The 26158-nt window shown below is 40.9% G+C and overlaps 1 protein-coding gene across 4 annotated transcripts in view; it reads right to left on the reverse strand.

The window, feature by feature from the left end:
- NRIP1 (nuclear receptor interacting protein 1) overlaps positions 1–25085 on the reverse strand; it is an 83548-nt gene extending 58463 nt beyond the window's left edge. For 2 of the 4 annotated variants that reach the window (XR_014026245.1, XM_081326311.1), the window contains exon 1: positions 24555–24805. The gene's annotated coding sequence lies outside the window, so the exon portion shown is untranslated. Of the gene's footprint in view, positions 1–4490; positions 4555–24554; positions 24806–24931 lie in introns of those variants that run through there. The other 2 variants (XM_081326314.1, XM_081326315.1) reach the window with 2 other exon arrangements.
- Positions 25086–26158: the final 1073 nt, after the last annotated feature.

Below are 26158 nucleotides of genomic sequence, written 5' to 3' on the forward strand. Positions count from 1 at the left end.
AATGCCTGAATATTAACATTTTAAAAATATTTACTCTTTATTTAAAATCTTTTATATGTTGGCCATTCCTTTCATGACTTTGGATAGCTTACAAATACCAGGTCTTGCTTTAATAACCAAGTTTATAAAAGTACTGGGTGCTAAAGAACTTATATACCCAGTATTGCTCCTGGATCCATGAAGACTCCCAAACTGAAACCAATCCAGAATTATATCCCAATTATATATCCCAAATACTGATATACAGCTTCTGGAATCAGTCAAGTGTCTTGAATTCACTTTCAGTTCATTTTCTCATGCTCAGTTCTCCTGTCTGAAATCATACAAAAGCTCTAACTCTGAGCCTGCAGGCTGAATATCATCAGCATACTAATGCATTTTATTCAAAATCTGCAAATTCATCTGCTAGAATAAAACAAGCACTTTCACTTTCAATGAAAGCTTAAAAAATATTGTATAAACACATAAGTAATTAATGAACAGGAAGCAAAAAAGAGACTTTCAAAAGTTAGAAGATACATTCTGAAAGGTTATGTACTAAGGATTTCTTTTTCTTTTCATACAATTTAAAGTTCAGTGTAGGGTAACAGTTAAAGTATCAAATAGTTAAGGGATTAGATGAGACTAGGCTGACTCAACCACAAACTCATTGAGTTAAAAATATGAGTGTGTATGTATTCACAGATTATATGCCATCTAGTGCACCTTTTCAAGGGCAATCGAAAAATAGGTATTTATATAATGTGTCCAAAGTAAAATAATTTGAGCCTGAACATTTGTGCTTCAAGTGAGAATTCTGGGTTGATTTGTTTGATAGTCAATTACATTGTTTTCATGGTTACGCATGGTATTCCAAGGAATCTTTTCCAGGCACCTAAATTTAGGTATTATTAAAAAGAGATTTAATTTATGCCAGGGGTGTCAAACTCAATTTCATTGAGGGCCACATCAGCATTGCGGTTGCCCTCAAGGGGCCGGGTGGGTGTGACCTGGCTGGGCGTGGCCTACTGGGTGGGCGTGGCTAGAGTGCGTATGGCCTACTGGGTGGGCGTGGCCAGCTCTACATCGTTCGCATCAAGGGTGCCTATGGGGGCCTGGGCAGGAGTGTGACAGATCTGAGGGTCTCTGGCAGAAGGAGGGTCTCTGGGCCAGGGCCAAGGCAGTGGGGTCCGTTCCCTCACTGTTTCCAGGATGGCTTCGCGGGCCACATGAAACCACTTCGCGGGCCGGATCCGGCCCCCGGGCCTTGTGTTTGACATGTCTGATTTATGCTAAGCACATGTGCATGCATGCTCACACACACTAATTAATATACGTATAGAGAGACAGACACATACCACTCATAAGGGGTGGAAAGGGATTTTTGTTCATTTTATAAATATAGTCACTATGCTTACAATACTGTGTATAATTCTCCTTATTCAATCTTTGAAATTAGTTATAAATTACAAGTAGAAAATAAGCAAGGAAAATTATGAAGTAGCTCTAGCATTCTTTGAGTCATAACTGCCATTTGACCAGGAGTTCAAGTTGAATTATATAGGGATTTTCTGTTATCTTAACCTTACAACAGTTTTTGGTGGTATATTGTACAGAGACAGCATAACCGCCAAAATCACCCAGTTTCGCTCGCTAAGGATAAATTGGAACCTGGAGTCCTATTTCCATACTTCAAGTGCTATGCCACATTAAGAAAATCATCTTATATTACAGGTTTTATATTAGAAAAAAATTCTTGTTATTCGTTAACTTACTAGTTAATGTGATATATAAATTGTATTAGGAGAAATAGTATAAGCAAAAAATATTTTTCTTCTATACTATTACAATTTTGTTTTCCAACAAAAATAATTTCTTAGGAAGAGGTTTTAATTTTTACTGAGAGAAAAAGTCTTGCTTAATTACATTTATGGACAGGATAGCTAGATGATTGGTCATTCTGGTTGCAAGTTGCACAGCTACTTAAGTACCGTATATACTTGAGTATAAGCCGACTCGATTATAAGCCGAGACCCCTAATTTTACCCCAAAAAACTGGAAAAAGTTGGTGACTCGAGTATAAGCCGAGGCTGGGAAATGCAGCAGCTCACGGTAAATTTCAAAAATAAAAATACAGGTAGATAACAATAAAATTGCTTTAATTGAGGCATGTGGAAAAGAGGGTCAACAAAAACAATATATTATCAGTATATTCAACAAAAACAATATATTATCAGTATATTCAACAAAAACAATATATTATCAGTATATTCAACAAAAACAATATATAATATTAAAGTATTAACAATAACTTTAAATGTACAAAAACCTTAACTCAATAAGCAACCAAGCTAAAACACAAGCATCAAAATCCTTCAAAACTGGATTCCTCCTCCTCATCTGTATCTGCAAACAGAGCTTCAGCTGTAGCTGGTGTGAGGTTATCATCATATACATTGTCACAGAGTTCGCTGTCATCACTATCACAGTTGTCCTCCTCATGCAAAGCAGTGTCTTCACTGCCATCCATAGCATTACTTATGCCACATTTCCTGAAGGCGTGCTTCACCATGTCCTCTGGAATCTCTTCCCATGCATCACGAACCCACTTTGCTATCAGTTCTATGTCAGGCTTCATCATATTTCCACCTTTTGTTAGTCGGGCTTGACCAGATGACATCCATTCGCACCACATCTTTCGCACACGGTCTTTGAAAGGTTTATTTAAACACACATCTAAGGGCTGTAATACAGATGTAAGCCCACCTGGAATAACGGCTAAAGTAACTTGAGAAGACTTTGCCAATGTTTTTATGTCATCAGATGTGTGGGCTCTGAACATATCCCAAACTAGCAATGATGGTTTTTTCTTTAAGGCTGCTCCTGGTCGTCCATTCCAAACTTCTTCCAGCCACTTTTTTGTTCCATCTTCATCCATCCAGCCTTTAACATGTGGGCGCACTGTAATTCGTGGTGGGAATTTGACCTTTTTAGGCAAGGTCTTTCTTTTAAAAATAATGACAGGCCGCAGCTTAGTTCCATTAGCCAAACATGACAGAACAACTGTAAAATGGTTTTTCTCATTACCTGTGGTTCTGAGTAAAACAGTTTTGTCTCCCAAACTTGCCACGGTTCTGTTGCTTGGAAGATCAAAGGTCATAGGTGTTTCATCCATATTCCCAATATCTCCCAGGTCATAGTTATGGATCTTTCTTTGTTTTATGATGAATGAATGGAATGACATCACTTTTTCATCAAGGTCTTTTGGCAACTTCTGTGAAATCTTTGTTCTTTGCCGCAAACATAGGCCATACCTATTCATGAAGCCAGTACACCATCCTGCTGACGCAACAAAATTTTCAATGCCTGGTACTTTTAATTTGTCATCTTTAGCCATTTGAAGGGCACGTAAGCGAATTCCCATGCGTGTTACGCAGTAACCATTTTGACGACACTCCATAACCCATTCATGCAATTCAGTCTCTAGAGCCACATATGGAGTTGTTAAACCACGTTGAGCTTTTTTTGCCTTTGGAATCTTTTCCAACTCAGCTTTCATTTTCCGCCACTCCCTCACTTGTTTTTCATCAACACCAAATTCCCTACTTGCAATACTGTTATTGCTTTTTTCTGCTCTTGACACAACCTTTAGTTTGAAAGCAGCTTCGTATGACCTGCGTCTTTGTTTTGCTGCAGGAGTACTAGAAGTACTGGGCTCCATTTCTAACAGGAATGGGGAGGTCTGCTAGGGAGGCGGCAGTCAAGCGTTGTTTCCCTCCTCGTGGGTGTGTGTGTGTGGGGGTGGCAGTCAAGCGTTGTTTCCCTCCTCAGTCAAGCTTGTTTCCCTCCTCGTGCGTGTGTGTGTATGTGGGGGGAGGGGCTTGTTTCCCTCCTCAGTCAAGCTTGTTTCCCTCCTCGTGCGTGTGTGTGTGGGGGGGAGGGGCTTGTTTCCCTCCTCAGTCAAGCTTGTTTCCCTCCTCGTGCGTGTGTGTGTGTGGGGGGGGAGGGGCTTGTTTCCCTCCTCAGTCAAGCTTGTTTCCCTCCATGTGTGTGTGTGTGTGTGTGTGTGTGTGTGTCAGTAAAGCCTTGTTTCCACGTGGGCCCCGGGCTGCGCCCCCGGCGACTCCGCTCCCTCCCCTCCCCTCTGGGCCGGGCTTCTCTCCGCCCGTCCGCCCGCTGGCTGGCTGGGCTGCTGCGCCACCGCTGGTCCCGGGCGAGGCAGCGGGCGAGCGAGCGAATGACTTTAGGCATTGGCGGGGCGGGAGGAGGGGGAAGGGCAGGGCAGGGCAGGGCAGCTTCCTGTCCCGAAGGTGCCCAGACGCAACGCTGGGGTCTGAAAAAGGGAGCCGAGCTGCCAAACGGGACGCGCGGCTCCGGGAAAGGGGGATTGATTCCCCGCCACCTCGCAACCCCGCCGCTCGATTCCACCCGGCCCTCCCGCCGCACCTCCCCTCAACGAGCGCCGGGGGGAGTCTGTGTGTGTGTGGGGGGGGGGGTTAAAGTCCCCTTACCGATCTGCTGGAGAAGCGCTTCCGAGAGCTCCGGCTGAACATGGCAGCGGCTCCCCACCGGCGAAGGACGAGCGCCGAGTCTGGCGGGCCGGACTCCGGCGGGTCCCGGGAATCGCCCCCCGAAGGCGTGGGAGAGCCCGGGAAGACGGCCCAACCTGGAGGCTGGGGCTCTGGGCAGCGAAGCGGCGGCGTCTGAGCTGAGGCTTTCTCGGAGCGTGAGGCGCGCTGGCTTCCCACTCGCCCGCCGCGCAGCCCTGGGCGGCTGCTGGTCCCCTCCCCCTTGGCCCCGGGATGGCTTCGTGCTGACTGCTGACCTCACGTGTCTTGGGCTCCCGTCGGGACTGGGCGCGCGCCTGCCTCCTTCATGCGCTCTAGCGCCTTACATTTCGCTTTCCTTCCCGGCCTTTACTTACGGTAAGCAGCCGCCTTTCTTTCGGAAACCCTGAGGGCTAGCTAGGTATTGCGCCCGGCTTGCCCGGTCGCCCGCCCGGCAGCGCAATCGTAGTGCCGGGTGTTTTTCCTAAGCTTGACCGGACGGAGTGGTGGTGGGGGGGAAAGCGCCGGCGGCGGTGAGTTGGGGGCGCAGCGGGCGAGGCAGCGGGCGAGCGAGAGATGGGGGGGAAAGCGCCGGCAGCGGTGAGTTGGGGGCGCAGCGGGCGAGCGAGAGATGGGGGGGAAAGCGCCGGCGGCGGTGAGTTGGGGGCGCAGCGGGCGAGCGAGAGATGGGGGGGAAAGCGCTGGCGGCAGTGAGTTGGGGGCGCAGCGGGCAAGCGAGAGATGGGGGGAAAGCGCCGGCGGCGGTGAGTTGGGGGCGCAGCGGGCGAGGCAGCGGGCAAGCGAGAGATGGGGGGGAAAGCGCCGGCGGCGGTGAGTTGGGGGCGCAGCGGGCGAGCGAGAGATGGGGGGGAAAGCGCCGGCGGCGGTGAGTTCGCGCCCTCCCGCCCTGCCTGCCCCCTGGCCGGTGCCTTCGCCCCGCAAGCCCCCCCGACTTGCCCGGAGGAAGCGGCGGCGGTGCGGCGCTGCAGGCCGGGAGGGGGGCGCGGTGGGGGCTGCCCCTCCTGCCGAGGAGCCGAGCCCGGCGGCGTGTGTGTGTGTGTGTGTGTGTGTGAGAGAGAGACCCGCAGGAATGGCTAGTTGCGTTTCTCTGTGTGTCAAGCCCCGTGGGCTCGACACACAGGAAGGGGGGGAATGCCGGAATGCCGCTTCCCTACCAGCCATTCCCGTGGGTCTGACACACACACGCACGCACGAGGGGGAGAAACAACGCTGGACTGCCGCCAGCTCTGCAAGGCTCTGCCGCTCCCTTCTCTCAGCAGCCTGTTCCGAACGAAGGGACAGTTCTTTTTTTTTATTGACTGGAGTATAAGCCGAAGTGGAGTTTTTCAGCCCAAAAAGTGGGCTGAAAAATTCGGCTTATACTCAAGTATATACGGTATTCAAACAATTTTCATATCACATATATTCTTCCTCCTACCAACTCTGCCATTGTTATACATTTGTAAATTATGAAAGAATTTTAATAGATTTCCATAACACTGATACAGTATATCACTGCTGTTTATTTATCCCTTCAACTCTACCTGCAGAAGCTTCCTTCTGATAATTGTCTAGAATGAGTTTGTGACTGCTACTTCATTGTTCTTAAAAATATGTCTCAAATGGAGAATGTGAATATATTGTACAGACTTTACAAACCGTTTAGAATTATACACTGCATTTTGTCTTCAGAACTCCAAAATTAGCAAAAAAAACAAAACAAGATTGTGAAACAAGCTCATATGTACTTTGTGAAATAAACTTATTTCAACAAGAGTTGATAAATTAAACTGAGCTTCCTGGAGTAGATTTTATTTTGTTTTATGCATTTATTCGTAATTTGTAATTGTTTGCCATTTCATTAACATACACACTGTATATTTGTCATTGACACGAACATTTTCAGATCTATACTCCTTTTTGTATCTTCAATTCAGCCAGCACCAGCTGCCTGCAATTAGTGCAGGTTCGCATCCCACCAGGCTCAAGGTTGACTCAGCCTTCCATCCTTCCGAGGTAGGTAAAATGAGGACCCAGATTGTTGGGGGCAATTAAGCTGACTTTGTAATAATGCCGCTTGGGGTGTGTGTGAAAGCCCTAATAAGCAGGCATATACATAGAATGAAGGCTACTGCTAAGCTTGTAAGCCGCCCTGAGTCTTCGGAGAAGGGCGGGATATAAATGGAATTAAAATAAAAATAAAATAAATAAATTACTCAGGGTCTGGAGCAATAAAAAGCCATCATTTACATACAAAAGTAAATGTAGGTTCAAACCCCAACCAATAGATTTCATTACAAATATTCCTTATACATATATTCATAAATACATTAAACAAGTAAGGGAATATTTGCGGAACTGCCTTTTCCCAATTACATTGTCCTATCCCTTTGAGTCTAGGAAGAGATAAGTTGCAGGTCTGATCTATTACAAAATTTCATCTATGTGCCCAAGAACAGAAAGAAGAGAAGCAATGGCTCAAAAAAGATGATGGAACTGGAGCAGAATTCTATTATATTGTAATACAACTATATTGTAAAACAGCACCTACTCCCAACTAGTTCTGGATGACCTACAATGTGTGTTTGTATACACACACACACACACACACACACACACACACACACACACACATTTTGAACAACCAGAAAATCCAACTAGCTTTTATTACAGTATTTATATAATATACTGTAGATTCCAATTTGCCTCCCACATCTTATATACTGTAAATACAGATTTATTAGAACTGAAATCTAAATGAAAACATTCCTTTAAATCAGAACAAATATTACTGGTTGGGAGTCTACCCTTAGCAAGATCACAGTTCAAATTCTCTTTACAACATTTTTCTCACTGTCTTTCAGGAATATGTTTCCTGAATTTATAGTTGCAACTTGTTCAAAGGGAGAGGAACAAACTGAAAAAAATGCTCTATAGCTCCCCTTCTTGTATCTTACGTGGAAGGGGGAAAAGACATTCAACATTCGTATCTAGAAGAATATACTGAATAAGACCGCACTATATTGGTAGTCCTTGACTTGACCATTTGTTTAGCAACCATTCAGTTACAATGGCACTGAAAAAAGTGACTTACACCGTTCCTTGCACATATGACCACTGCAGCATCCTGTCATGTGATCGGAATCTGGGTGTTTGACAAGCAGCACATATTTCCAATGGCTGCAGCATCCCAGAGTCATGTGATTGCGATATGTGACTTTCTCAGCTGGCTTCCAACAAGCAAAGTCAAAGGGGCAAGTTGCATTTGCTTAATGACTGCATGATTCACTTAACTGCAGTGATTTGTTTAATAACTATGGCAAAAAAACCATAATAAAATCAGGCATGACTTAATGGCCACCTTGCTTAGCAATGGAATTTCTGGTCCTAATCGTGGACTTAAGTCCTGGACTACCTATATGAAACAGCTAACCATGATGATATCAAAGTGCCAAGTCACATAGGGCTTTGTATGTAATGACTAGCACTTTAATTACACTTACAAGCCTACTGGCAACCAATGCAATGTCTGGAGCATCAATGTTACATGATTTTGCTGATTTGATTTGCCAAAAGAGGGGCTACCATATTCTGGTACCATTTGACATAAAATCAGTCCATATAAAACATATTGTGGTAGTACAACCTAAAATTGCATAAGTAAGTGCTGTCAGGGTTTCCTGCTCCATGTACAAAAGTTGCTCTATCCATTATTTTTCAAACAGCAACAAGGTTTATTGAGAGTCAGAACATAACAGAAGCAAATGAATAGCTGCTATGCTGCTATTTATACAGTTGGCCTCTAGGCGGCAACCAATAAATAAATAAATAAACCTTTATTGTCAAAGTACAACATGTGTATATTGAGATTAGCTAGAGAGATTTACCTGCATAACTAGCAGTCCTGGTAAGTGCAGAATGGCTCAACAAATTATGGACCAAGATTTCATTTCACTTTGTCCTTTACTATTTAGAACTTCACAGCATCTTTATCCTGTGCTATGGTAACTGTTCATTTATTTGTGTATTTATAAGACTTATGTAGCCACTTGTGTTATGTACACTCAGCAGCTGAAAAAAATACAAATGTAAAAAGCATAACAACATCACAAAAATTTCTGGTGCTCCCAAAAGCAAAACACCCACAAAAACAACTTTACTGGGCTCCAGCCTTTCTCTTCCCCAGTATTTATTGGAAATGCTAGGTTTTCAAAGCTTTCCAGAAGACTAAGTGAGTAGAGGCTCATAGTATTCTCATGGGGGAGTGTTCCAGAGGGCAGGGGATGCTACTGAGAAGGTCTACTTACAGATGATGACATTTAAGGGAAGAAATCTGGGATGCACCCACCCTATCTGACCTGTGGAATGGGCAAAGTGGCTCCTTAAATAACTTGGTCCTCTGTCCTTCAGGGCTTTAAAGATGGTAATGACTTTAAATTGCACCTGGAAATAAAGCTAGAAGCCAATGACCTCACATAGCAGTATAACACTGATGAACTATGGAGTGCCCCAAACTGCATGTGCTGCTAAACTCAAGAGTAGTTGCAATTTTGGGATCGTTTTCAAGGCCAGCACCAAGTAGAACATGTTGTAATATCCAGCCAAGAAGTGATCAGGGTGTGAGCATAACCCGTTTCTGCAATAGGAATACCTGCTTAAGATGTAGAACTACTAAGCATAATGATCTTGATCCATAAACATTACAGGTAACCAAGAAAGATACCATAATCAATGGTATGGAAAGCTGCAGAGAAATTTGAGAGAATTTAATTTAAAAGGATGCATTTCCATCATTCAGATACCAATAAATGTAATCAAACAGAATGATCGGTGCAGACTCTATCCCATACCTAGGCTACATCCTGACTAAACGGGATCCAGACAATTTGTATTTGACAGAGTGCTTGAAAATCCTCTAATCTTCTTAGCAGCTGTCCCTAAAAATAAAAGGGTGGACAAAGTTTAATAGTGATCTAAGCTGGACAGTTCTAGTGTCTCTTCAGCAGGAAGAGTTGAAGATTATCTCTTTCAAAACAGCCACTTCACATAGAAGCTGAGTTGGTCATGAATGTAGGTCACCCTGTCTGATTCCTCAAAACTGGCAATATCAAAATAATTCCCCCAGAATTTGGATTTTATTATTTTTATTGTAAGCCACTTAAAATCACTTTATTGTTAGGTGGATGGCTGTCTAAATTATCTATTTCTATCTATATCACTATCTCCTCTGACTCTCTTTTTGGATATTCCAGATCTGAGCAAATTTGAATGATTAGATCAATAAGTATTGCACAAAAATCTCAGAAAGGCCTTGTGGTAGATTTCTTTGAACCTCAACCCTAAAAAAAAGTATATCACTTTTAATATGACTGATGCAGCATACCCTGGTGATACAAGGATAGAAAGTTAAGGATGTTTTACGACAATATTATATTTATTTGAGTATGATTTTGTCTCCATATTGTCAAATTCATTTCTAGTTTTTACCTTCAATTTTATATTTTGCAGAGCTCTACTCTTCTCCGTGTGAAAACATTCAATCACATACTTAGCAAAACCATCTGCCAAACCCAAACTACTGTAAGATAGTAAGATAGGTAGAAATAGATAATTTAGACAGCCATCTCTCTAACAATAATGTGATTTTAAGTGGCTTACAATAAAAAATAATAAAATCCAAATTTTTAATCCATCTCATCAACACACCGTTGCCTTGAGATCCCTAGTCTTACTGACAAAGCCATTTTTCAAAGGGCTTCCAAAAGGATGTCAAGGATGAGACTAATTTCCCTTTGAGGAGCCCGCCTCCTGGATCCCACCAGATGAACTCTTTTGCATATGATATCTGCAACATAATTCTTCTGTCAGCCCTGACAGGATGGGAAGATTAATTTGGTAGAACATGAAGGGCTTTAAAGGTCAAAAGTAGCACCCTGAATTGGACTTGGAAGCAAACTGGCAACCAGTGCAGCTCATGGAGCAGAGATGTAATGTGTGCCATTCAAGGCACACACATAAATACCTGTACTGCTGCATTTTCATCAGTTTAAGCTTTCAAATACTCTTCAAGGGCAGTCTCATTACAGTAGTCGTTTCAGGTGGTAACCAGGGCCTTCCTATCCAGGAACAAATCAACAAGCACACAACTGGAAGCTTTGCAAAAAAAAAACCTCCTAGCCACGAATGCCATCTGCTTTGTGACTCTAGGAAAAACCCCAGGTTGTCCACTGGGTCTAATTTAGGCCAGTGCAACTCTGTCTAATACCAAAGATGGCACAGTCTCCAAGAAAGAGGGTCCCAAAACCTAGAACCACTCAGTATTATCAGAGTTCATCTGAGGCCTGTTGTTTTCCATCCCCACAGTCTCCAGACACTGGAATAAGACATGAACAGCATCACTTAAGTCACCAGGGAAGAAAGCTATAATTGGGTATCTTCAGTGTATTGATAATACCTCACCCCATGGTGATGGATGATCTCACCCAATAGTGAAATGTAGATGTTAAATAGGAGAGGAGATAGCACCAAAACTTGTGGAACCCAACTGAGTAGGGACTGAGGACGGGATCTCTTCTCTGTCATTTCTCTGCCACCCCAGAGAAAGGAAAAGAACTAGCATAATAAAGTGCCAGTCACACCCCAATCTCAGAGCTGATACAGAAGAATACAATGATCAATGGTATTGAAGGCAGATGAGAGGTCAAGCAAAGCAAGGATAATATACAATCTCCATCCCACTCCCATTAGAAATCATTCAAAAGTGCAACCAATGCTCTTTCCAATGCCTAAATCTTGACTGAAAAGCGTCCAGATAATCCACTTCTTCCAGAGTCCTCTGAAATTGCTGCATGATTACCTTCTAAATCACCTTCTCCAAAAGAAGAATACTGGACAAACCACATTATAACCAATATCCCCCACTAGCTCTCACCTAGGGAAGGTGACCAGTCATCCAGTCTCCCAGAACTGGCACCAACAGCCCTCAGACCCCAAACTGCCTATCTTGCAAGTGGAAGACTGTGCTAAGGATGAAGCTGACTGCACAAGGATCAGCTTGATGTATAGTGCATTCAAAAAGCATTTAGACTCCCTTCACTTTTGTCAATTTTGTAATGCTGCAGCCTAATTCTACAGTGGTTGAATTCATTTTTTCTCACTGATCTACACTCAGTACCCCATAATAACAAAATGAAATCAGAGCTTTAGAAATGTCTGTAAATTTATTAAAAAGAAAAATATCACATTGGCATAAATATTCAAACCCTTTGCAACAACATTTGAAATTTAGCTCTCGTGCCTCCAATTTCTCTTGATCATTGCTGACATGTTTCTACACCTTGAATAGAGTCAACTTGTAGTAAATTAAATTGCTTGGACATGATTTGGAAAGGCACACACCTCTCTACAGAAGGCCTCACAGCTGGCATTGCATACTGTGGGAGAGCAAAAGGCATGAGGTCAAAGGAAATGTCTGCAGAGCTGAGAGACAGGATCACTGAAAGGAACAGATCTTGGGAAGACTACAATAAAATTTCTGCTGCACTGAAGGTTCCTAAGAGCACAGTGGCCTCCATAATTCACAAATGGAAGACATTTGGCACAACCAGGACTCTTCCAAGAGCTGGACGTCCAGTCAAACTGAGCAATTGGGTGAGAAGGCCCTTAGTAAGAGAAGTGACCAGGAACCTGGTCACTGACTGAGCTCCAGAGACCCTGTGTGGAGATGGGACAGAGTTCCAGAAGGACAACCATCACTGCAGCCCTACATCAATCTGGGCTTTAAGCAGAGTGGCTAGATGGAAGCCTCTTCTCAGTGCAAAACACATGAAAGTCCACTTGGAGTTTGCAAAAAAGCACCTGAAGGACTCTCAGACTGTGAGGAACAACATTTCTCTGGTGTGATGAAATCAAGATTGAACTGTTTGGCCTCAATTCTAAATGTTAACTCTGGTGGAAACTAGGCACTGCTCATCACCTGCCCAATAGCATCCCAACAGTGAAGAATGGTGGTGGCAGCATCATGCTGCAGGGGTGATTTCAGCAGTAGGGCTGGGAGACTGGTCACAGTTGAGGGGAAGCTGAATAAATCAAAGTACAGGAATATTCTCAATGAAAACCTGTTCCACAGTGCTCAGGAACCTCAGACTGGGCCGAAGGTTCTCTTTCCAACATGATGATGATTCTAAGCACACAGCCAAGACAACACAGGAGCAGCTAAGGGACAACTCTGTGAATGTCCTAGAGTGGCCCAGAGCCCTGACCTGAACACTATTAAACATCTCTGGAGGGACCTGAAAATGACTGTCCATCGATAAGTCACCATCTAAGCTGACTAAGCTTGACACAATTTGCAAGAAAGAATGGCAGAAAATCTCCTAATCCTGGTGTGCAATGCTTGTAGTGTCATACAAAAAGACTTGAGGATGTAATTGCTGCCAAAGGTGCTTCAACAAAGTACTGAGTAAAGGGTCTGAATACTTATTTATGCCAATGTGATATTTAAGTTTTTTTTCCTTTTTAATAAATGTACAGACATTTCTAAAATTCTGTTTTCATTTTATCATAATGATGTGTTGAGTGTAGATTAATGAGAAAAAATGAATTTCAACAACTGTAGAATCAGGTTGCAGCATAACAAAATTGGCAAAAGTGAAGGGGCTCTGAATACTTTCTAAATGCATTGCATGTTGAGTCAGCAATAAAGGGCCAAGATGACTCCAAAGAGGAGAGAAGGGAGTCCACAGCAGTCTGTAAACCAGGCAGCTGCTACCACCCACTCTGTATAATCCCCGGTTGCTAGAGTCAAGAGCCTCTCTCTTTGGGAATTGCAAAAAACACCATATTACAGTGCCAACAGCTCCGTGCATCATCACAGCACCTGCAAGCAGGAAACATAGAAAAAAAATCCCACTGCCAGCCAACAGGAACACAATCAATGCAGCCAACAGTCCTAGTGTCATTAGCATGAAACTGGATTATGGTATCACCACAGCAACCATCAAACATGAGCTGCCTCATCTCCAATCAGCACCATTCAGCTGAATGCCCTCTCTGCCATTGCCATGATCTTGAGTGCTTGTTGTAGGAAACCTTAGCCAAGTATAGGCATTCAAAATCCAGGAGGGAAGCCTAGAAGGAAAAAAAAAACACAAATGGCACATCTTTGCCCCCACAAAGTCAGCAGCTAAAAGGCTCCCTCACCCACAGTCCTGCCTGTCCCTCAGTTAAAGTTGTACTCAGGTCAGCACTCTAGTTGGCACCTCCTCTCTTTACCCAACCAGATTTTAATGAAACATGGTAATTTCCTTTGTTTATCTACCATCAGGTTGGGGACAAATACAGACTAACATTTTCAAACAAAATTGACATTTTCTACAAAAAAACTGAGCTCAATATTTCCATCAGTACAAAATATGATATTTGAGAGAGTGCCTATTTCCAATAGTTTCTATCCAGTCATGAAGACTAGGCAGAATGGATGAGCTCCAAGTTCCTTCAATTAACAATACCTTTTGGGACTTAGGAAGTGCACCTTCTCTGTCACAGTGCCTACCCTCTGGAACATTATCACCTCCTACAGATTGGTATAGCTCTTGATAATGTTCTGAAAGTCCTTGAAAAACTGGCTGTTTTCCCAGGCTTAGATATAGGATGGTTATTTCTCACTGTACTCCACTTTTTAAAAAAAGTATAAGCCATCCAGAGTCGTTTAGAGTAGGGTATGGCCATAAATTTAAATAAACAAATAAATATCGCTATGAGAATGATGGAATGAGGCACTTGGGCTAGAACTAAAGGTTTGCACAAAATTGCTTGACACTTTTATGTTGGAACACCCTACCCATTGTTTCTTCTACTGTATATCTTTCCCAACCTATCATCACCAAAATACTCTGTTATTCCTCCTCTACATTTCCATATAGCCTAGTAGTCCACTATAGTCTTGTCCACAGTTATACACAATACAGCGTGATTCTTTTCCAAAATGTTCTGGTATTCCCAGATATACTCCCATTTTTCCTTGGAGTAAGACAATCAATCCATTTCAAATATGAAATCTCACATCCAGAATATCATTATTTCCTATTCCACTGTCTGGGTCACAATGCTATAAGAACATATCTTGGAAAACAGAGAAGGCCTACATACAAAAATAGGGTTCAAGCCCCCATTTAAGCCGTAATAAATAGGAGACTTGCTCAAAACTAGCAATTTGTTCTGCAAAGAAAATTTCCCCAGAGTCAAAACAAAAACAAAAATACATAATTTTTTTTTATTTTCATGTCTTTGTACATTATACTTTCTTACACCCATCTCAAACTGAATTCAAAATGCAACTAGCAAACAATGTATCTATTTCATTGTTGCTGAAATATCCAAACACATCAATTTCTGGATGTTGTAGCACTTCTGAAAGATGCCATTTTTCACCTATGCTGCCACATTCTAGTCAGAAGTTGTTTCCAGAATATTTTAAAGGTCTATAGGAAAAACAGCAAACTACAATATATTCTAACATGCATGTCACAAACACGTCTCTCCTCTATCAGCAAAAATTAATCCACTTGAAAACTCAAAATTGCGAACCTACTCCAGAAGGGAAATATGATCCAATCAAATAGGCATGTTATTCACACTCTAAAGTCCATCTCCTGTATTCAATAACCACTTAATCTTTCATGAATTCAGCTTCAGTTTGTTCTCCCACAGTCAGACCCTTAACAGTCTGGAGGCAATCTGAGGCTCTGTAGTAGTCCAACCTTAAACTTGCAGAAAGGAGAATTATAACTAAGTGTTATTAGCTTATGTCTTTCCATAATTATAATTTCATGGTAGACTGGAAAAAGTTCTCAAAGATTGAACTCTATTGCTTTCTCCACTACAAATTCAGAAAAGTGATTTAAATGTGAATATTTGTCTATACACAGGGATATGTTGAAGATCCTTAAAGCTCTGATAAACAATTTAGCTGCAGTCAAACTGTACCTAAAATTGACTAAGTTTAGTTGTACAGGAACCTTGAACATTATTAAAAATCTTTTTACTAGAATACATTAATGATGTTTCAGTAGAAGATACATTGTTGTTGTTGTTAATAATAATAATATTGTAAATTCCGGGTTATTTTAATGTGCTGACTTGTTATCTTGTTTATTTTAAGAATGTGAAGCATTCTGACACAGTAATTAAATAGATGGCAAAGTAGTATAATATCCTACTTTTAAAATAACATTTTGTTATGCCTTTATTTCAAACAATAGCTACATATTCTGTCGCTTCTTAATTCTTATGGCAATTAAACTATACATTTTACCAACTGAAAACTCTGAAAGCTACTATAATAAACACAATATATACTAAACTTTAGTGCAAGCCACACACCACCTTTTATACAACCTACTTACCTTAGACAAATAAGATTTATAATAAGGTGAGTCACTAAACCTTAATTAGTTGAAACTATGTATGTAGGAAGTGGAGAAAACAAGCTAGAAACTAAAGTCATCTCCACTCATCAAACTCTATGTCTAATAAAATACAATTCCAAATAAATAACCAAAATATAATACAACAAACGTGATTAGGAGCAGTCAGGATTAAAATACAGAAAAATACAACTATTGAATTAAATAGGTATATATACTTATATATAGGTATATTATACTGATCTGGCATGCTTATACTGTTTACAGGTATATTATACTTATGTGGCACATATGCATATTTGTATAAAAATGATTCATACATCCTAAGACCAATACATGCACATGTACTTCCATGGAGGTTTGTATATATAAAGAGAACCTAACTATTCTATTATTCAATCATATGTTAACAGTTACATACAGTGATATTTTTATCTATCTAACTTTGAATTCCCAACTCTGTACTTTGCCCCATTTTAGAAATCATACAATAATTTTGCATTCATGTTCCTATACCCATTTTACAATAATTGTATCCCTCTTTCCCATTCTGCGATCACATTGTATAAACCCTTCTCATATGCTATGTCATAAAAGTCATTTTTTCTCTATGCTTTCCTTTAATAGTGATTAACTATAGGTCCAAAGTAAAAACATAAAACAAATGAGCCATTTGAAAGGAATTTGATGTTCAGTGTTCAATTTCAAACAGAAAATGTGATGATTATCAGAGAATTTTCTTTTTATATGACTTTATTTATATATGTCTATTTTTAATATGACTTTAGAAAATTAATTACAACCAATTCTGTTTCAAAGTGAGTATACAGGCATATGCCACATTCTCCATTCTCATAACTTGGTTGACAAGTTATTTGTATTCTATAGCAGAGGTCCCCAACCTTTTGGACACCAGGGACCGGTTCTGTGGACAAAGGTTTTTCTGTGGTTTGTGTGCTGCTTGCATCCCACAGATGGGGCTTTGCTTGTTTGTGCGGACCGGTTGCTAGCATGCCGCGACCCGGTTCTATAGCAATGTTATAGTTTGCAGGTAGACACAATGCAAAAGAGTTAGTTAAAAATTACCGAACAATTGTAACTTTTACTTACTGCACTGGCCTTGGAATTTTACCAAAAAGGTACCAAAATCAATCCATAAGCTCATAAAGGTGTGCTTTCTTAACCTCTGGAACAGATGGGATTGGCTAGAAATGTCTAGCATATCAAACTGTTAATCATCACAGCCCTTTGCACAAAATCACTTAAATTAAGGCATGGTTCCACCATAACTGGCATTAGTCTGCAGGGAACTTATTTAGCTGTCACATACTCCTGCCACTCCTGCTCTGCTTTAATTAAGCGTAATGCCTCATAATTTGACCTTCTGTTGCTAACCTATTAACCTTATCTAGTACAAGTTCAAATATGATAAACTAAAAAGTTACTGTAAATGCCATTTAAGCTGCTGAAAATGTAAGTGCTACTTTCCTCAATTCAAAAATGAAAGGTGTTCAACAATTCTGATTCTATCCTCAAAAAAGAAATACTGCCAAGAAAATTGCAAACAAGCATTGATATAAGTAACGACTATAGTTAGCCTTCACATAAGAACTCAGCAATAAATCTCAGCTCCACAGACATTTAATTCCTCACTCAAGAATAGGCTAACTGGAAGATTTTAAAATATGACTTGCCTATTTTAGATTTTTGTTTCTTGCTGACGAAAATGACAGCACGACAGAGAAATTATTTGCCCTCCACAGTGCAAAGGAGTCAATGCTTTTACAGAGGTCAATACGCTAAAGTTTAAAGTCTAAGTTTTTTTCCTCTGACTCTTCTGAATTAATGGATACTTGGTCATTCTTGCGATGGTCTTAGGTAAACACATTATATGGTGATATGATTTTCTTTAGCCTGGAAATTAGTGGTTCCTGCCAAATTGACCTCAACTCATAACAAAATATAGAGCTTTATCAATTAATACTATAGTATGCTATTTCAATTTAGACATTATGCAATGAGCTATGTCTCTGAAGAAGGCTCTAAGGCTGTACAAGTTGGAAGGAGAAAGAAAATGACGATGACCAGCAGCATCATTGGTGATAGGTGTACTGTTGGAAGACCTGAAAACCAGGTTAGGGACAGATTGTCTTGCAGAAAATCTATGTATTCACTAAGAGTGGACACTGACTTGATGGCACATAATAAATTAATGCTATTTCAATACCTTTTAATGATTCCTCCTAATATGGAATTTCAATAAATCTAAAGTACAACAGCTTTACATAATCACCCTAAAATATAAGTTGATGAAAACAAAAACAAAAAAATAAGACACATACAGCCTACATGGTCCTGGGAGTTTTCATATTCTTATTAAAAGAGCAAGATACAGAACCTTAAAAAATTAGCTTGATTTCAAAAAGGTGAAAACATAAGTATTGCATATGGCTTTCAAATAATGTTAGAAGATGTGTATTCCAATCTGCTTGAAAAATTATAGATTTTATTATTTTATAGAATAAATAATCAAAGGATAAATATATACATTTGGTTGGTATATTAAAAGAGGTATCTACTGATCAAAAATGTAATTTCATAATGTATTAAAAGACTGGTGTCTACTGATCAAAAATGTAATTCAGGCTCAGGATAACACATGCACTTGGTGAGAAGCATATAGATTTCCAACCCTTATATATTTTATACTACGTTGGTTTAATGGCTATTTCAAGCATATGCAAGGTGCTATAAACAGTGAATGTTACTAAATTGCCCTAATGCAAATCTAGACAGCACACTAAAAAGCAGAGACATCACCCTGTCAACAAAAGTGTGTATAGTCAAGGCTATGGTCTTCCCAGTTGCAATGTATGGCTGTGAAAGTTGGACCATAAAAAAGGCTGAGCGCCAAAGAATTGAGGCCTTTGAACTATGGTGCTGGAGAAGACTCCTGCGAGTCCCTTGGACTGCAAGGCGATCAAACCGGTCAGTCCTAGAGATCAACCCTGACTGCTCTTTAGAAGGCCAGATCCTGAAGCTAAAACTCAAATACTTTGGCCACCTAATGAGAAGGAAGGACTCACTGGAGAAAAGCCTAATGCTGGGAAAGATTGAGGGCAATAGAAGAAGGGGACGACAGAGAATGAGGTGGCTGGATGGAGTCACTGAAGCAGTAGGCGTAAGCTTAAATGGACTCCAGAAGATGGTAGAGGACAGGAAGGCCTGGAGGAACGTTGTCCATAGGGTCGCGATGGGTCGGACTCGACTTCGCAGCTAACAACAACAAAGCTTCGACAGTAGAGTATTAAACCTTGCTAGCATGAACATCTTTCTACGTTCATTTTGTATGCTGCCAAGAATAGCTTCAACAGTGAGATAGGTGGTATATATAGTCATGTGGGAAAAGAAGTACATCCTCTTTGAGTTCTATGGTTTTATGTATCAGGACATAGTAAAAATTATCTGGTTCTTAGCAGTTGTTAAAAGCAACCTCAGAACAACAACATGACATATTACATCATGCCATCATTTATTTTACAAAACGAAAGGCAAAATAGAAAAGCCATGTGTGAAAAATTAAGTACACCTTATGATTCAATAGTTTTTAGAATCACTTTTAGCAATAACTTGGAAGTAATCAATTTCTGTATGACTTTATCAGTTCCTCCTGTGGAGGAATTTTGGCACACTCTTCTTTACAAGATTGCTTCTGTTCATGGAGGTTTGTGGGCTTTTATGCACAGCTCTCCTGAGGTCCTGCCAAAGCATTTCAATCAGACTGAAGTCTGGACTGACTAGGCCATTGCAACACCTTGATTCTTTTCTTTTTCAGCCATTCTGTTGTAGATTTGCTGGTGTGCTTAGGATCATTGTCGTGTTGCATGACCCAATGTCGGCCAAACTTTAGCTGTGGACAGATGGCCTCACATTTGACTCTAGAATACCTTGGTATACAGAGGACTTCATGGTCGACTCAATGACTGTAAAGTGCCCAGGTCCTTTGGCTGCAAAACAAGCCCAAATCATCACCGCTTCACCACTGTGCTTGACAGTAAGTATGGTTGTGCTGAAATGCTACGTTTGGTTTTCACCAAATGTGGCCCTGTGCCTTATGGTCAAACATTTTCATCTTTGGTTTTGTCTATCCAAAGATCAGTGATCCAGAAGTCTTGGATTTGTTCAGATGCAACTTTGCAAACCTAAGCTGTGCTGCCTTGTTCTTTTTAAAAAGAAGAGGCTTTCTCCTGATAACTCTTCCAAAGAAACCATACTTGTTCAGTTTTTTCTAATTGTACTGTCATGAATTTTAACATTTAACATGAAGTTACAACTGTTAGGGAGATATTTACACAAGCAAGATTTGAACAGCTTGACACAATGGTCAGGTATGGGAGATTCCACTCTATACTCTATAATGGCAGAGCGGCAGAGGTAGACGACCTGGCTCACATCCTATTTGATTGCTGCCTGTATAAGAGGGTGAGAGACAGGTACCTTGGCCTATACACTAAACGAATGACCCACTGGGATCCCCATATGAAAATAACTTACCTTATATGCAGCCAGAATTTGAAAATTACATTTAATACAGCACAGTACCTGAGCAAAATGGTTTGGCTGAGATTGGCATATGTGAGAATGATTGGGGTAGATTGTAGGGGTGTACGCCATAATCATCACAATTATGACAAATCACGGCTTGAACTATCTTGCTTTGCATGTAATGAGTCTATGTCATATATTAGTTTCCCCTTTTAAGTTGCATTACTGAAATAAATGAACTTTTTCACGATATTCTAATTTTTCGAGTTTTACCTGTATTATGACTCCTGTACTGAACATAGTAATAGCCACCTAGGACAGAGGTACCCAACCTTTTCGGCACCAGGGAGAGGTTCCATGGAGAGAGATTTTTCCATGGACCGGAGGGTGCGTGGTTTTGTGTGCTGCCTGCATCCCACGGATGGGGTTTTGCTTGTTTGTGCGGCCCGGTTGCTGGCATGACGTGGCCTGGTACCGAGGGTTGGAGACCCCCGAGCTAGTATATATGAAAGTATGATCTTTATCATCACTAGAAAAAGAAATGTGATTTTAGAAAATAAAAAATAACCTTGAACATAAATTATTTGTATCAACACTGATTTACTGGAAGCAGTATTTCCACCCAAGACTATGCAGCATCTTTCAGATCTTCATAATTGTAAGTAACTTCTATATCAGCTAGCCTTTTGTATCTTGGTATTCTTAGATGATTAAAATTTGTTGTATTGGAACATAATATTAAGAGTACTGTCATATTCAACAAATAAGATACCAGGAAATTTAATTTAATTTAAATGGATTTTCCTAAGAATTTATTCAGAAAAAGAACTTTCACTCCACCCCCGCCATCCTTACTATAAGTGATCCCATTAATTGTCAATCCTCAATGCATGCTTATTTCATCTATATTATAAAAAATCTTCAGAGTAATATTATTTAATCCAAAAAATTATGCATCTCACTTTTAAAATAATGTTTCAATTTTTTGTGGCAGATATTATATATTTGTAAAAAAGCAGCCTGAGCAAAACATTTCTTTTAATTATTACATAGTTTTAAAATCCATACCACCATTGGTGGTAGAATCTAGCACCTCTTGGTGATCTTATTTTTTAAGATCAGAATAATGAGAATAAGACTAAATTAATACTTGGATGGGAGATCACCAAGTAATCCGAGTACTGTAGACAAGATTGGGAAATTGAAAAAAAAAACGATTCTCTGGAAGAAAGCAATGAGCTTTCTTTTATAGATCTATGTATTGTTTCCAAGACAACATGGATGTGTTGGTTAGTCACAGGAATTAAGTTTGACTTGACATGGTTTTTTTTTAGAATTCATAGGCGTTTTAGGGATTTGTAGGAATCCAAACACACAAAAAATTATAATAATGTGTAAATGACTAGGAAAACAATATGAATAAAAAACTTGATATTTCAATAAGTTCATATTTCAACATCTGTTTATTACAGTGTTATCCTACACTAATTCATTAAATTATGTAGTTTGAAAATGACTGGCACTTTTTTCTGAAAATTATAGTGCAGGGTTTTTAATGTAAATATTATTTTAGGAACTAATATTGATAATTTGTGAAAAAGCACAATGATAAATAATGCCATGCAAGTCTGATAAAGAAATGGAAAGGCAGCCTTGTGACCAGATCTATCTTTTACTTTTACCCCTGCCCTCCCCCCAAAAAAACAAAAGGGGGAAGAAAAATTAGCAATCCTGGTTTAGTAAGTTATATAATGACGTTGTACAGCACTCAGAGTGCTATAATGCACTGTGGAGCGGTATATAAGTCTAAGTGCTACTGCCATTACTATAATAAAGGTGGTATTGTATGTACCTTAATCCTATTCCAATTATGAAGAAAAATTAAAGTATGGACAAAACGTAGCACAAGATGTTTGTCCAAATTAATCAGGCTAAATCCTATACCAGTTAAGTGGTGAGCAAATACAAGCAACTGAAAGAATCTGGAATTTACTGAGTAAGTGCAGGTCTTTTAACACATTCCATTAATTCTCAGTGCCACACCTTTATTGATAATGCATTTGTGTATATTTATATGATCAGTCTGTGCCTGGGAATTTACTTAAAAATCAAATCATATCTTCTCAAACATAAATAATTGTCTACACCTTGCTTTTGAATTTAGGGACTTTTATCATGTGACTATTCCATCTAAACTCTGCATTTGTTTTACAATAATTAAAAATAGCCACTACTCTACTAATATTTTCCTTATCATCTGCCATAAACCAATGCTTTAGTTCTTTTTATATAAAAAGAGGTTCCTTCCTGAATTCCTTAAAGAATTAAAATAAGTCAAAAACTTTTATAAAAGAGATTAAAGAAACCAAGGGACAAACTGAAAGCAAAAGCAGAACAAATATGAACACTTGGAAACATACAAAATACTTCTGTGCTATTAAGCACATTGCCTATTCAGATCACACATGCTTAACTAGTCTACCGAGAGTGTGGCATATGTCACACTGAGCTATAATCCATTAAAAGTTAAATACAAATTTATTCATCTTTTCTTTCTTAACAGGCTTTATTCCAGAGAATAAAGAACAATCTTCACCTCTAAAATCAAGCTGAAATTAAAAGCTGAATTACTCCTATATTCCCTGTGAACTCTGTGAATTATATGCATGACACTTCATTTGCTTTGTACCAAAAAAAAATGCCACTCGGTACTGTAGAAATAATTGGTTTGGTAAAGAAACTACATATTTAGAAAAAGAGTTGTCAAATAGAATATACGTTACAATATCCATATACTGCACTTCTATATTTATTAACGTCACAACTTTATAACTAATGCAGTATGTGCTAAGGTTGACAATGTTATCAAGTCATTGTACACTATATACTTTAGAAAAGTTTCTTAATGCCACTCGCAGGGATCTTTCAGTCACAACTGTCTTGTCATCAAATTGAGTAAGTACAACCCCAAAACCCCTAGAGATGTTACCATTTTTCTCCCTGTTATTTCTGAAGAAGACTTGGCCAAGAAAATCATCCCTAGAGACAAATGGCGCAACAAGATACGGGGCTGAGCTTGGAATAGTAAAAAGTAGACAGAAAGTGAGGACACATTGTTAGAATTAAAGCGATTCGAAAACATCTGTTACTGAAGACCAGGTTGAACGGGGAACAAAAAAAAAATCTTCACATCTGTGTGTGTGTGTGCGTGCATGCATGCAGGCAGGCAAAGCGTGCATATATCTCCGTTTGCCAATGGAAAGGAAGTGAATAAATAACGAGAGGTGAGCCCAGGCAGAAAAGAGGCATGGCCTTGTCTAGAGCGGCTGTGCATGCAATTAAAAGAAGAGATGGTAGCGAGGAAAGGGAGTGGGAAGAACAGGGCTGAGCCTTCAGGAGCTCGCCAAGGTTTGCCTGGGCTCTAAATCCGCAGAGGAGCAGCTGGTGGAAGGGAACTGCAGCTCACTGCGCACACAAGACTTTGTGGGCTCTCTTAATTCAGAGAAAGGTTGAAAGGAAAGTATGCAGGATGCGAAAGAAAAAAAAAAGAATTCTTATTCTTATTCTTATTATTTTAAAAAAAAGCCGCCACATACATTCAGGCTGGGAAGACAAGAGGGCAGGGGGGCACCAACTTTGCTTGTTCTGCCTTCCCAATTCGCCTCCAAACTTTATTTATATATAGCCCCTGTGGGAGTGTGGGCGGGGGGGGGGAGAAAAGAGAGAGGGGAAAAAAAAAAAGCTGACCGGTTCCACCGGAAATAATCCTGAGAGAGCCGAGGTACACCACCACCACCCCTTCCCAATTCTTCTCCGGTGCCTGTGCCCACGACTCATCCGTCTGTTTAGTCTCTCCCGGATTCCGGTTCTTGTCAGGGTGCCAAAGCGGCGCCTCTCCAGTTCGCTCTACTCCCTCCCTCTCCCCCCCCCCACCCGCGGGAGTCCTAACCTCAGCCGCGGCCATTTCCATTTTCTTCCTCGTCGTCCTCGCCCTCCTCTCCCCGCCCTGCCGTACCCCTTCCCCCGGCGAAAAGCCCACCGGGGCCCTCGCGCTTACCTCCCGAAATGAGGCTCGTAAGCGTTCCCGCCGGCCGCTTCCGCGACTACCATTGCCGCCCTCAGGAAGCAGCAGCAGCAGCAACCCTGTCTGGAGCGAGCGCCGGCCCGCCTGTCCGCAGCCCGTCAGAGGGCTCCGAGCGCGAGCCCGCGCGCGCACCTCCCCTTGCTCCAAAGGCCACCCCCGTGACCAGCGGACGCGAACTCAAAAGACAGTTAATTCTAGCGTGGGGAGCTCCGACGAGTGGCGGCTGAAGGGAAGGGAAAGGGGAGGAGAAAGCGCCCGCCGCTCGGCGAAGCAACTCATGAAGCCACCGCCTCCAACGCCGAGACGAAAGCGCGCGTAGGCATATCTGCACTCCCACGACCACACAATACCCTTTCGGGAAGCTGCTCTCGCCCTCTCCACAGGGTATCGGCGCGTCTCTCTGTGTTAAACGTCCTCCTCGTTTCTCCCTGATTCGGGGCTCTGCTGCAATGCCTGCGAGGCTGACTTTCAAAGCCTCACCCGCAGCCTACGATCTTCTCCTCCTCCCCTCCCTTCTTTCCAGCCTGTCAGTCCCTCCCTTCATTTCTCTCCCTCTCCAAGTTTCGCTGGTTTAACCTTTTTCTTTCCCACCACCAGCTAGGAAAATCTGATGGAGGAGGAGAGGGGGAAGGTGTATCCTCGACACAGATCACAGCTGGCTATTTGGAAATCTCCTGGCAGGCTACAGCGCGTGCAAATAAAGTTGATTTGAAAGTTGATTTGAATGCACAGTCAACAAACAGGCACAACAAACCTAGGCTGGGGTGTGTGTGTGTGTGTGTGTGTGTGTATGTGTGCGCGCGTTAACCAAAGCGCAAATTAACGCGAATTGCTTTGAACTTTTCAGGTGATGGTAATTAGGGAAGTTGAAATAATTTCCTCAGATTAATGGTTTCACATTGGCTCACAGTGAATCGACACAGAAAATATTCAAATTTAGCCATTGCTACATGAATGAGCTAGATGCTAGAAGAATGATCAATACATTGAAATATTTTAATGTATATGAAATGGTAATAAACATAAGTGTTTTTTCCAGTACTATATGTTATCTGAAAGATTAAAGGTGAAAGGAAATGCAATAGTCAGATGCCCTATTGAAAAAGAAATGTTTTTAAGTGTTTGTTGTAAAAATTCCAGTACTTAGGAGCAAGTGACCTAAATAACATTGTCTTCCGATAAGAGAAACAATAATGTAATTATATTTTTCCCTTAAGACTTTCTAAAGAGGAAATAGATGTTTTTATGATGCACTTGCATTACATCTTACTGCATTATATTTCAGTTGTTGTTTTAAGTCTTCTACCAGATTTTATTTTATGTCTACCAAAGTTCCTCAAAAATTGACATTCAGTAAAAGTGTGGTTAGATTTGGGGTAGGCAATTAATTTCCCCAAGGGACCACATGAGAAACTGAGACTGTTCTGGAGGGCTGCTGACGTCCCCTGCCACCCCTGGCCACCAGCGCCCTCTCAATGCCACCACTACCCTCCTGCCACCACCATAGGCTAGATAGGGACAGCCAAATGGCTGGATGTTGCCTACAGGTCATAAAATGCCTACATCTGGGTTAGACG

Source organism: Vipera berus (genome assembly GCF_964194415.1).
Source record: "Vipera berus genome assembly, chromosome: 4".
Lineage (NCBI taxonomy): Eukaryota > Metazoa > Chordata > Lepidosauria > Squamata > Viperidae > Vipera > Vipera berus.